A 13,161-nucleotide genomic window follows, 5' to 3' on the forward strand; every position below is an offset into this window, starting at 1 on the left:
ATGAAACAGCACTTTGTGTCATACATTAGAATACATAAATAGACAGGGATAACACAATAAAGCCTAAAGGCTTATTTCCATTGCGGTCCCTATGGGGCAGGACAAGAAGGCAAGTAGCATTTACATACAAGTCACACATAAACATCGTAAATATAAAGTACCTAAGACTGACATTTAAGACATTCTTTCAAAACCTGTTTAAAACTGCCTATTAGGGATGAGCGAGTACAGCATTATCTGTTTCCGTTTACCATATGAATGATCCGTAGCTGTACTCTGAGTGGGCGTGGTCTACCAGGAAGTAGGTGGGGTCTTACCCGGAAGTGGGTTGAGTAGTCTTGAAATGGCCAGGGTTTTAACCAGTATGTCATTTTAATCATGCAATTGATTTGGTTGATCAGAAATCGTTCTATTTATTGCTGATTAGAAAACTATTTCCAGGACAGCATCAGCATTGAGCTTCAGATCAATGGTTTGTTTTGATTGTGTGTGTGTGTGTGTGTGTGTGTGTGTGTGTGTGTGTGTGTGTGTGTGTGTGTGTGTGTGTGTGTGTGTGTGTGTGTGTGTGTGTGTGTGTGTGTGTGTGTGGCTTAATCAATTGGAAATATAGAAAGTGTGCGTGAAGTTAAAAAAAACTGGTCCGAGCCAGCTGACGGTTAAAAGAAGAAACTCTCCGACAACCAGAGACGCAACACGATTCTACCAAGCAGCACGTCTGAACGAACCCGCGTTTACAGAACTCTGCTGTTAATAAGTGAGTACAAACCAATGTTAAAACAAACCTGAAGCTGATGAAACTTAAAAGTTAAAGGATAAGACCCACGAACCTGAGTGACAAAGTGAGAAACATAGAGCTGCTCTGTGAGTGAGAGAGCGAGACACAGCAACACGATCTGTAGGGGAGGGGCGCTGTGACACACAGTTCGCTAATGAGGATTTTCATCCAATCCCAGCACAGATATTGACACATATTACTCGTATATGACTCGGACTCTGCAAAAGTGCTTTATCCGTACCGGATACTCGTTTCAGCCGAGTATCAAGCTCATCTCTACTGCTTCTGATTCTGACTAACTTAAGTGACCCAGGTGACCTATTCCAAAGGGTAGCTACAGGATAAAGAAAAGACTCTGCCCAAATTCATCTTAACTCTGGTACAAAATCTGTTAAGCTACCCCTAGTGGAATACCTGTAAACTTCACTTACTCTGTTAGCATAATGAAAACTTTAACTTTTGTTATCAAAGTAAGTTGAGTGATAATTGATCTTTAGTTTTACTGAAGTAAAGTTTGAAATGCAGACCTTTTACTTGTGATGTGAGTAGTTCTACATTGTGGTTAGTACAGGAACTGAATACTACTGAAAACTGCTTCCTGCTTCCTCTGGAATAATTCGAAGGAGTATCAAACAAGGGCCTAAATTCTTCTAAATAAGGATTGTATGGTTACAAGCAAACAAAATAGTTATAAGAGAATAGTATAAGATAATTTACTGGATATTCGCTTAATATGCTACAATCAAATGAAATAGAACATTTAAACTGTCCCTCAATTAGCAAGAAGACCAATGGAAATATGTCACAGGTCCCTGAACAATAATAGCAAAAAATAAACAGCTGTTATTGATTTATTGTTTGTATAGTTATGTTTATGTATGTTATGTATAATATATGTGTGATTGGCAGATTGTGGAACCTGGGGGATCAAAACAGAATTCTATTGTTTTCTATCATGTTGTTGAGATTTATCTTCTGAGGAAGCACTTTCTCAACAAATATGCCAATTAGCTTGGCATAATTAGCTTACACAGATTAATTTTTGCCTTTAATTTACAACTCACAGTATAAACACAGTGAGGAGAGAAATGGGGATGAAATGCAACAGATTTTCCAAGCAGGTTTGAACTCAGCACGGCATAGTTAGCAGGCATTTAGACCAAAAATGGCACTGCATTAAAACAAAACACAAAGGGCTGTTAATGGCTGCATTTTACTGCTGGTAGCAATGAGATAATAAAATATGATTCAGGAAGTCTAGTTTGAGTAAATACACAAGCGTGCGCACACACACACCACAATAACAGAACAATTTTCATAAGAATGCTGGAATTGCAGGAGGGGTGGTGCCCTTCATTGACCAGCTTGCTACCCAGCCCAGGAACAAGCTAGTGCTTATCAGTTACAAGTCACAATATTTCTCTGTGTTAGCTTGTTTGCTAGCGAACCAACTACTAGACAGTAATAATCATAAGTTGCTCTACTTCCATTCACTTTGAGATCAGGATGGTCGAAACCCTTTGCTAGTGGTCAACAAGAATCCTCAGTAATCCTGAATTCTATAAAACAGCCAACCCACTACAGCCCAGTCATCAGCTGCTTCTAACCCTAAAAAAGTCATTGGGGTTTAAATAAGCACATTACAGCTGTGTTAAATGAAGAATATAACTTTATTCACTCTCTTCTGGCCAGATTTTCTGGAGGATTTTTGGGACTACAACTGGCAACTTTCCGATCACATGCACAAATGTCCAGACTCTGGGCCACCATCGCCCTTTTCAGTCTTGACTGAAAGACAATTGAAGAATTGACCATGTTGTTAAGAGGTTACTTGGTTAATCATATCACCCCTAAAAAATCTAAACAAACACAGAAAAACAACAGCCGTTGAAAGTTATTTTAGCTCCAAGCATCAGTCATAACCTATTGGAACAAATTAAATACTGCATTCTGATGGGATACTCAAAGATTTTGTTGTTCAGATAATATCATCTTGGCCAATTGCTGACCCTGGCACCATAGCTCCTCTCACCCATCACTTCATCAAATAGCGCAAGCTGCTTACAATTCCTCTCATCCGGAGACACTTAGGTTAAGTAGTTGTTTTGGCTGGAGGTAAGCTTTAAACCCTGAGAGAACTCACCACCTGCCAGGCATTGTTACCCCCCAAGGAACCTTGGAGGGCCATTCAAAAGCCCAGCTACCATTGAGGAGGTGACTCCACACGCCCAATATGAACAATACGATACAAAAACGAGGCTCGTAATGTTAAGTAGTAGAGTATCTGATTATCTACCTGCTGTTAATTCACACTGAGCAATACCACTGCCTTAATCCACTTATATCCATGGGGAGAAGTTATAGCTGCACAATGAGGGCAAAGGAAAGCTTTTCCCATTATCCCACAGTGTGTGATGTTGCTTCTGTATCTGTGGAGATACAGTACTTGCTAGGGATGCTGCTCTGATCAGAGTAGCACAGAGAAGTTCAGGAGAAACTACGCAGTGCATTTTTCTTATAAGTAAATTAATATTATTTAAAAAGTATGATTTTATGAAATAAATAATGGATATACACGTTATTGACCTCACCTGTGACGTTTCTCCAGTTGGCCGTTTCCCTCCATGTTTGCCTCTGGGGCAGAAGTGGCAAAAGTTTTCATATTCTGGACTTAAGTAGAAGTACAGATACATGTGTAAAAAAATACTCTGGTTAAAGTAGAAATACTGATTCAACTCCTTTACTCAAGTAAAAGTAAGAAAGTACTGGCTCTGAAATGTACTTTCAAAGTAAAAGTAAAAATGCTGTTAATGAAGCACAATACATCATTTAATAATTTTGTTAAATGAAAAAAGACAAATGTTATTTTCCACCTATTTATTTTTCTGTGTACTGAAAACGCACTGAACCGTGACCCCAAAACACACATATATAACAGGATCAAGCATTACACACAAAATGCAATGACTGCATCCAAAGTGGATTTTAACTTTAAAGTGTAACCATGGCATGAACCCATGGAACTTATTACACTGTTATGACACTGAAATTATGTCAGCTGTATATAAACACAAGTGTAACAGGTACATACTGAACCATAATCACTTTTGACAGAATGTGTCTCTTTTACTACATATCGTAAAACTAGCAGTTTGATGCCTTACTTTACAGCAATATACAAACACAGATTTCCATTTCAGAAACAGAACTTGATCTATGCTCATAGAAACTTCAAGTCTAATCAAGTTTCTCTTTTGTGAGAAATTCACTCATCTCTACAAGACTACCAAAATATTTTAGTCAGCCTCAGTAGAAGCTGGTTCTCAAAGTTCTTTAAATGAAGGCTGCCCTTTTGGGTCTTAAAATCAGCACTGCAGTGCTAAAAAGCCTCTCCCATGCTGCTGAGGCAGGAGGGGGTGTTTTGAGTTTCAGTGAAAAGTTGCAGACTGCTGGCAAAGACCTCCCGACATCCATGGTATCATATGAGCATGACAGGTAGGAATCTAGCTGCTTGGCGTTTTCTTGTACATTTCCCTGTTTGATGTGGGGAAAGAAGTCATCCTCCTCTGAAGAATGGGAAGTGTCACCTGGATACATCATAGGTCCCTCTGTCAGATGGCTTCTGATGGAGCACAAAACCACAGAGGATTTTTTAAATTTCACATGTGGTTAGCCTTAGAATTATGGTTGTTATATAAATGTTTAACTTTGTCTTTTGTGGGGAGCTGACAACAAGTGGCACACAGGGGGGTTAATGCTTATGTTCCCACAGCTCTATGTTTCCACTGGACTCTACTTATCTGGACTCTACCTGGTCTTTTTACTAAACTTAACCAGCTCCTTTGTTCATTGCCTAAACCAAACCAATGGTGGTTAGGTTTTTTTTCTTTTCTCTCTTTCTCTCTCCATTTCTTCCTCCCCAACCGGTGCAGACAGATGTCCGTCCTCCATAGAGCTAGGTCTGTCTGACGTTCCTGCCTGTTATAGGGAAGGTTTTAGTTGCCACCGTACTCTACGGGGGAATTGTTGGGTCTATGTAAATCATAAATAAGTCATAGATTGTGTTCTATACCTACTCTGTAAAGTGTCCTGAGATAACTTTTGTTATGATTTGGCACTATAAATAAAATTGAATTGAATTGAATTGAGGGTTTAAAATCCTGTAACATTGGTAAAAGTTTCTCTCTCTGGCCTTCAGGACCAGTGACTAAAACTTCTGTTTTGTCCTGGTTGAGCTGCAAGTTTGCTGCCTTCCATGACTTGAAGTCTACAATGCAGTTAAAAAGGGCATCAATAGGTCCTGTTTCATCAGGAGAAACGGCGATATACAGTTGCGTATCGTCAGCATAACTATGAAAGCTGATGCAGTGCCTCCTGATGACATCCCCAAGGGGAAGCATGTAAAGATTAAAAAGAGTTGGACCTAAAATTGACCCATGGGGAACACTTTATCTTATGCGTTCCTGAAGAACAGGTATCCATACTTACAAAGAAACTTCGATCAGTAAGACAGGATGTGATCCAGTTAAAACAGTACCAGAGAGGCCAACCAGGTTCTTCAGTCTATCTAATAAAATGTGACTATTGTATGGAAGGCGGCAGTTAGATCCAGCAGTCCAGACTGATCCAGATCTATCTAAATTACACCTGATGTCATTTAAAAAAAATTAAAAGTGCTGTATCTCTACTGTGGTTCCTCCTAAAACCAGACTGACTGACTGACTCCATAAATATAGAATAGAATAGAATGAATTTAATGATCCCAGACTGGGTGGGTCAGCAAATAAAAACTTTGTACATAACATAAATAGAATCCAATATATACATAGTGTATATATACAGTGCACAGTGTGCTATAAACAATAAACAATAATAATATATATAACAAAATATGCAAAATATACTATAACAATAATAATATATACAAAACAAAACAACAACAAAAAAACAGTAGAGAGAGGGAATGTTAGGATGCAGCGTCTGTATCTGGGCAACAGCAGAGTGGATGACGTCACAGGCCAGCGCTGCTTCAGCTGAAGGAGGAACGTACGATAAAACGATAATGATGGCAGACGTGAATTACCGGGGCAAATAACAAGGCCTCATCCCCACAGTCAACAGTTCAATGTCCGGGGTACAGGGACGTCTCCCCACGCGAACGTGTCCGGGACCACACCACCTCTCACTCACGTACAGTGCAATCCCTCCTCCTTTTTTCTTTCGGCTGCTTGTCACTCCCCTGTCCGCCCGAACAGTGCTGAAACCGGGAATCGCCACGCTGTGGTCCGGGATGTGTGAGTGAAGCCATGTCTCCGTGAAACACACTGCACTCACGATATTCCCTGTGAGCCTTTATCAGCGCGGCCAGCTCGTCTTGTTCCCCAGAGACCTCACGTTTCCCATGACGATCGCCGGTACAGCCGTGTCTCCTCCTCTTCACCCTCCGTTTCACTCCAGCTCTGCAGCCACGGCGTCTCCCCCGCAGCTCCTTCAGGACCTCAGGTCTGGCTCCGGGCAGCAGTACAGGTTCACACAGCGCAATCAGCTGGTCGCGTGTGTAAACAATGCGCTCAGTGATGCGCTCCTGACCCTCCGTTGCTAGGGTTAGCAAAACCATCACAAAAACAAAAACAACACAAAAAGTGCCGTGAAAGTTAAAAAAAAGAAGAAAAAAAAAGAAAGGTGTTCGTCCTCACCCAGGAAATATTAATTACGGAGAAGAGTCGCCAAAAGTTGAGCAAAAACCAGAACACAAACACAACAAAAACTTTTTAAAAACTTAAAAACCCACGGGAGCTGCTGTTACAGGCTGCCACCTAGTACAGCGCCATAGCCAAATATGATTTGTGTTTAAAAAATCGTTTACTTGATTAAAAAATGTTTTTTCTAAAATCTTACTTAAAAATGGTAAGTTGGATACCAACAACTAGGTTAAATAACCTAGTAGTTATTTAAAACATTGGGGTTTAAATCATTCTTCTTCAGAAGGGGCTTCACCACAGCTATTTTAAAGGAGGTGGTGAAGACACATACAACAGCTGTTCCTCAAAGAATCCATAGAGTGTTTTAAAAAATGGTGTGGGAATTGGATCTAAAAGGCAGGTCGTGGGCTTCACCTGGGAGAAAACTCCTTGCATCAACCAGGGCAAAACTGTGTTTCCTCCGGTAAAAAGCAGGTGTTAAAAGCTGTTGGGACAAAAAAATGGAGCTGATGTCATTGGTTTTCCTTCTGAAGTGGTCTGCAAAGTCCTCATAAAAAAATTGTGTTAGTTAAAAGATCAATTGTTGAAAATAGGAATGTCCAGGGTGTACCCTGCCTCATGACCAATGTCAGCTGGGATCGGCTCCAGCCCCCCGCGACCCCGACAGGGAAAAGCGGTTGAAGATGAAAAAGGTTGTCAGTGGTAAAATTGCATGGTGCTGGTAAAATTTTGGCAGGAGTGCTCTGTAAGATCTGGATAAGATTTGTAGCCACTTCAGAAGTTAGGTAGCGTTTCCTCACTGTTCTCACTGGGGCCTCCTGCTGGTTAAAACTGGTGTGGTAAAAAACACACAAAAGTGGGCGCACCGATGGACAGGTTGCTTAAAATCAAGGCAGTTTAAAAGGTTTAAAAAGTCTCTGGACATTAAGTCTGAGGAGATGTCCACATGTAGATTAAAATCACCAGTTATTAAAATTCTATTAAAAGTGGTGTGAATAATTGATAAAAGTTCTGAAAATTCACTAATAAAAGAAGTAGAATACTGAGGTGGTCTGTAGACTGTTATACAGAGAATAGACAGGCTGCTAAAAATAAAGGCATGGTACTCAAATGCTGAATAGCTGTTAAAAAAAGACTTCCTTCATGTTTATAGTGTTATATTTAAAGCAGGGCCACCCCCTCTTCTGCACCCCCTTGTTGAAAATAAAAAGTTAAAATTTGGTGGAGAAGCCTCAGTGAGAACAACAGGTGCTTCCGTGCCAAGCCATGCCTCTGTAAGGAGAATGCTGTCTAGGTTATTATCTAAAATGATGTCATTTATAATAAAAGATTGGTTTAAAAGAGAGCGCACATTCAGCAAAGCCATTTTAATGGCTGTGCTGAATGTGTGCTCATCATGTTTTACGAGTGGAATGTTAAAAACACAGTTAGATGTAAAAACAGTGATGGGTTTCATTTGCCTGTGTGTAATGATGGTTTTAATGGTGTGGATATTGTCCTTTGCCCCTGAGGGAGGGGCGTGTATGGTGGAGGTGAGTGCAGGTGCACAGATGGCCTGTGTGTGGGTGCAGTGAGTCAGGAGGTGGTGGTGGTGCAGGACCGGACACTCAGGTCGCTGTTAACAGATAAAAGTCTTGACCCCTCCTGGTAATAGTCACTGGTTCACTGTGTACAAAAAAGTATTTTGTGGGAATTTTGGGGGGATTTGTTGACCTATACACTTTTGGAATCTGCAGACCTTGGGGAACCAGGAAGTCCTGGGACAAAATACTTACAATTTCTGCATATGATTTTATATACAATGACATAGGTAAATTAAAACTAAAATCTGTACATACATGTGATCAGGGCATGAAATTGGCACCCGCCCACACACCAGATGCGGGTAACTTTTCTGATTGGCGGGTGAAACTGACAATATCTGCCACATTGGCGTATAGCCAATAAAACAACACAACACTGAGCAAGTGTTGTGTGTTGTTGACCAATCAGGTAGCCTGTTGTTGCTAAGTAAGCCCCACCGTTTTCTTGGACTTTCAAAATAAAAAACGAGAAGATGAAGAAAAATAAATAATGTGGTGACATATTGCTGGGGTGAAGAGGCCGCCCGCTGCAACAGAACAAAAAGAGGATGAGAAAGACGATTAAAAAAAAATGTAAAAAGACATTTAATACAAAGTGGAAAGTGGAAAAGGATGGCAAGGTTGGTGACTGGCTTGTGTACGACGCCACAACAGAGGAGATGCACTGTGGGGATCGCTGTGTGTTTGGAGAGTGGGTGAAGCAGATGGGAGTGTCTGCTCCTCCTCTTTAAGGACTCAGAGCCTCAGTCTGTGCTCTGTGCTCTGTGAAAGGACCTCCACATTACAGTGGAATGTAGTTTGGTTTCTGTTCATTATTATGATGGTTATTGTTGTTGTTTATCCAAATGTTATTCAGTCAAAATATGTCTTATCTTGAAAAGCAAAATAAACTTATAAGTCATTTGTTTTAAATGTAATGTTTATTGTTCATCTAAAATTGAAAAAGAATGTTGAACCTGGATATCTAATGGCACCACAGTGACAAAGAAACAGTGACTAATGGATTGCCGTTGGCTAAATCAGTGAGATGATTGGCTGTTTTTATTTCTGTTCTTTTCTATTCTAAATGCTGCCACACCAGGTCAGACACAACTGTAAGTCATTCCAGTCATTAATGAGATTAAGTGGGTTAATAACTCAACATCACTTTATTGTGAATTCTGTACAAGTTCAAGAACAATTCTCATGCATTTTCTGAGTTGTTCAACCCTTATTTTAGGCACAAAATAAATTTGGTTGGTAAAAAAACACTGTGACAGGTGGATTTTGGTGGCCAAAAAGTTAACTTCAGGCCCTGAATGTGTTATCCATTTTTTACACTATAGGCTGGTAACAGTCAGAACTTGGTTTTCATATGTAAAAATATGTAATGAATTGGATTAACATGTGTTAGCTTTAAACATATGAATTATAAGCTTCAAACATGAGAATTACACAGCATTTTGTACTGTTACACATTGAAGGCAAATACATTAAATGGCATTACTCTGCATCACTCGCAGTTGGAGTTACAGCAACAGCTACTGTATGTGAACTGCGCATAGCCGCTTAGCCAGCTGCGACTGAATTAGCAGACCGGGAGGCAGGCGCGTTGTTAGACCTGAGCATTTGGGGCTATAGCCCAGGATCTCTTGGAAAAAGCCCCGGACCTCTTTGCCATCATAAAAGAAAACATAATAATGATGAAAATAGCCCAGTATAGCAGAGTTTTATGCAGACTTTTATGAATGGCTGGTAATTAGAAACAGGGAATGTTCAATTTCACTAGAAAAAAAAAACTCATGCAAGAAAACATGGAAGGAGATTCTCTAAACTTACCCTTATCACAGGTCTTTATCCCTTTCCTCTGTGTCAATTTGGGCCACCGAGGTCCACCTCATTCCCACACTCACTTCCACACAAACAAAGGTCTGTGCAGGCCAGGTTGTTTTTCCTGCATGAGCACCGCTGGGTTCTGCAGTCGCTCTCACAGTTACATGGGTGGAAATTAGCTATTTAGCTACAACCTTGTACAGTGCATACCTCCCTATTTATAGGGTTAATGTTTATTGTACACTGTCTCAAAAATAAAATCACTCACTCACCTGACCATCTCTAGAATGGCCTGTGGTGCAAGTGAAACCTTTGTTGGGGTCTTGGTAGTTACCATGTCGTAGTGGGTCAAAAGGTTTTTGCCACATTATAGTCGCTTGGCATAACACCCTACTTTGGACCTGGACACCAGGTGACGAGCTGGAGCACGCACCCAGCTGAGGGAAATCTGCAGGCTTAGGACTTCATACCTGATATCCAGTGATCGATCGGGAGGCGGAGGAGGGAGAGATAGACGAGCCCCAGTGCCCCTGTTCACCACTGACCAGGGATCCCTCGGCTCGAGTGGAGTTGAGCTCACCAGAGCAGGAGCCACCGCTCAATCCTCCCTGATGGAGCACTGCCACTCGGCGGGGCGAGGGCAGGAGGTGGAGGATGCCGATGACTTGGGCTTGGCTCCCTGTTGGTGCCAGTGTTACCTCCCTGACTTGGCGGTCAGGGAATGCAGCAAGTTATTTTTCCTGTAGTGAAAATAACAGAGACACACACAGCACAGTATAATTACAGTATAAATCAGTTAGGCTGCTTAGGCCTTATACACATCCACTCAAAAATCAGATGAACATCCTTTGGCTCTGTATCCTCATACATTTCACCCATTTCAAGAAAATAAATAAATAATAATATAATAAATGCACTTTTTTTTGCTATCTCAGAAACTGTCTTACAGTGCAAAAATATCTAAGACCAACTAACTTCTTGCATGACAACTGCTTCATCAGTTACATATAATCTGCATAAAGTCTGTTTAGTTTAATCAGGAATATTCCTGTTGTTTGGAATTGCTTTTCCCGCTCTCTCTCACACACACACACACACACACACACACACACACACACACACACACACACACACACACACACACACACACACACAAACACACACACACACACACACACACACACACACACGTCCGCTTGCATTAACAAGTTAGCTTAGGGCGCACTCAAACTGTCCATCCGTACCGTGCCCAAAAAGGTTTTACGGGAAAAGTCTAGTTCATTTGGGAGAGGTGAGCTTTTGTAAAGCACGTTTGCACTTGTACGAGCACGAGCGTGCGCACGTGTACGAGCACGAGGTCTCTGACGTCATTTTATGTGCGCCTGTTCCGACAGAAAAAAAAAAGACGGACCATGCGCAGACATTTAAAACAATGGCAGCGAAAGGTTCACGTTGGTGTGATGCGGAGGTGGAGTGTTTACTGCAGATTTGGTCGGTTGAAAATATTCAGAAACAGTCGGACAAGACGCACAAAAACTCTGAGGTCTATGGAAAAATTTGTAAACAAAGCGACGCATCGCAATGACGTCATCAATGCGTGTGACGGGTTACGACGTGATGACGTATAGGCAGCAAGAAACATTTGCCCAGACAGTGTGAGTACAAACGGGCCTGGGCCAAGGGGGGAGAGGGAGGGGGGGACAAGTACCCTACCGAACGATGCACGGTACGGATGGACTATGTGAGTGCGCGCTTACAGTCTTCTTTAACCATTTACACTGAATATTTCAAGATTCTCACAACAACTTGTTACTCTGACTAAGCTGTGCAAACGATCTCATCAGTTCCATGTTTCGACTCTTGAAACATTGCATGTATACTCATTTTAAATGTTGTTGTTTACTGACCTTTAGTGAAAATAAAAGAGACACATACGTCGAGCAGTGACCTCAGTTTCCTGACAAGCTATTTTTCAGGAGACAACCAATGACTTTGTGTCTCTCTTGTCCACATTGAAAACAGCTGCCATTTCCTTGTGTAATACACTGCTGGCATCTGCCTTTAATTTCTGGCTTAGCTGACTGTTTTGGGTGTGCAAGCTATTGCAAGCTTGTAGAGTAGGTCTGTGTTGGCAGAGCTGGTTAGCTGATGAAGTTGTTGCTGAATATCCCATCGCAGGGTCGTAGAGCAGCCCTCTGTGGATACCTGAAGTCTGTCACTTAGTCTGCTGGCTCGGGAACAGCAACTCAGGATCCCGCAGTTCTTCAATGATAAGCATCGGCCACCAGGAGGCGCTAATCCCAGACGAGCCCCCAAATTTGCTACCTCCCTGACTTGGCGGCCAGGGAAAGCAGCAATGCTATTCTCTACCTGAGCACACCTAGCGGCATGGATGTGAAATGTTGTTAGTACAACCATGAAGCAATTACATTAATTGGAAAAGAAGAAATAATAGTTAGAAAATTAATTATGAATAATTAATTTAAAAAAATTAAAAATAGGGGGTGTCTGCCTTTTTCTCTTCATTAAACTTATTTATACAGTTAGCTGTTTTAAGCCCCTACACTCAGAGAGTGCTAGTGCCAGAGATCCGGTGGTGATGGAGCCAGTACACAGCAGGGTGGTGTTGTCCTCGGCTGTCATGCTCCAGTGACCAGCGCCGGAAGCCTTAAGATGGGCGACAAGCTTCGCCTGGGTCGTGGCAACGGTGGAGAAATCCAGGAAGATTTTGTCCCTCTACTTGAGGTTGGCCTTCAGGCCAGAGATGCTCTCCTAGAGTTTTGAGAAGGGGCAGAGACAGGACTCGCACACCTCCATCATACCTGCAGCCTGTGCTGGGGATCAGTCACCACGGGGCACAGAACCACCACAGGGAGGTGAGTTTGATTCCGACCCTGGAGCCAAAATGTCCAGGGAGACCTTCCTCACTCCTGGGCAGGTAGCCCACTTCACCAGTGGCTTTTAGATCCCACTGAGTTAGCGCGATATGTCGTCACAACTTCCGTGTTTTACTTTTCCAGTGAAATCAGAGACAACAGCAGACCTGATGGTTAAAAGCGTTGATTCATGTTTTTAAAAAAATAAATACAATAAAAGCTGGGCACAAGTGATTACAAATATAAAAAAAAGAAACTGTGTTAAAACCAATATTTTCCATAGCCGATGTGACGGGAAATGATGCAGCGCATGTGTAAAAGTTGAAAGATACGACATTGTAATAATCCATTTGCATCATATTTTAATGAGAATGCGTTGCATACGGAGGTTACTAATGATCAGTCGACCACGA

The sequence above is a fragment of the Echiichthys vipera genome (assembly GCF_963691815.1).
Source record: "Echiichthys vipera genome assembly, chromosome: 19".
Lineage (NCBI taxonomy): Eukaryota > Metazoa > Chordata > Actinopteri > Perciformes > Trachinidae > Echiichthys > Echiichthys vipera.